At 38.1% G+C, this 938-nt stretch overlaps 1 pseudogene; it reads left to right on the plus strand.

The window, feature by feature from the left end:
* The first annotated feature begins 402 nt into the window (after nt 1-402).
* LOC145255003 (U2 spliceosomal RNA) lies at nt 403-539 on the plus strand (annotated as a pseudogene).
* The last annotated feature ends 399 nt before the right edge of the window (nt 540-938 follow it).

Raw genomic sequence — 938 nt, forward strand, 5'->3', positions numbered from 1 at the left:
AGTGGGGGAGCAAATAAATACCATCTGTTCCGGGAGATACTACAAGCAAAGACCATATGTGGGGAAAACCCCACATATAAGACCTTGGTCAATGTAGGGTAACCCTTCATACAAATTGTCACTATCCAGCTCCCATTTCCCACCAATCGGGAGCTGGTCCCCTTCCCCCCTCCCTCTATCTCCACATTAAAAATCAGCCTTGTGCCTAATTTGCTCAGTGGGGAAGCAAATAAATACCAACTCCACATATAAGACCTTGGTCAATGTAGGGGGCAACCCTTCATATCAATTGTCACTATCCAGCTCTCCTACTCCCCGGGGAGTTGGTCCCTATTTCCCCTTCACTCCTCACATTAAAAATCGGCCTCTTGCCTAATTTGCTCGGTGGGTGAGCAAATAAATACCCTTTTTTGGCCTTTTGGCCAAGATCAAAGTGTAGTATCTGTTCTTACTACATGCTGTACTTATGTTTGTAACTTTGTGATATAAAGAGGGGGATAACTTTTCTGTATTAATTTAATGTAAAATGATCACCCACTTTACAACCAGTCAGTCTCAAAGCCATTCAAGTCATTCTTCAGATCATTCAAGTTGTTTTTGAAGGATTCCAGTTATTTTTTAAGCATTCAAATCATTCTTAAGGTCATTCAATTTATCCTTAAGTTCAATAAATTCATTCTAAGTCATTTACTTTTTATTTATTTAAGTCATTTCAGCCCATTTTCGGTCATTTTAGTTTATCTTTAAGAATTTCATATCAATCCTACATTCACGCATTCATTCATTACACGCGAGCACGCGACTAATGGCTATCGGCCTTGTTTTCTATTGTTAGAAGAATAAATAATTTAATTAATGAGCGAAATTTATTTAAAACTTCGTTTCTTCAGTTTTGCTTCCTTTTCTGTTGACAGCATTTGACTTGCGTTCTCAACTTT

This window comes from Euprymna scolopes, chromosome 30, assembly GCF_053919585.1.
Source record: "Euprymna scolopes isolate OS-2025 chromosome 30, ASM5391958v1, whole genome shotgun sequence".
NCBI lineage: Eukaryota > Metazoa > Mollusca > Cephalopoda > Sepiida > Sepiolidae > Euprymna > Euprymna scolopes.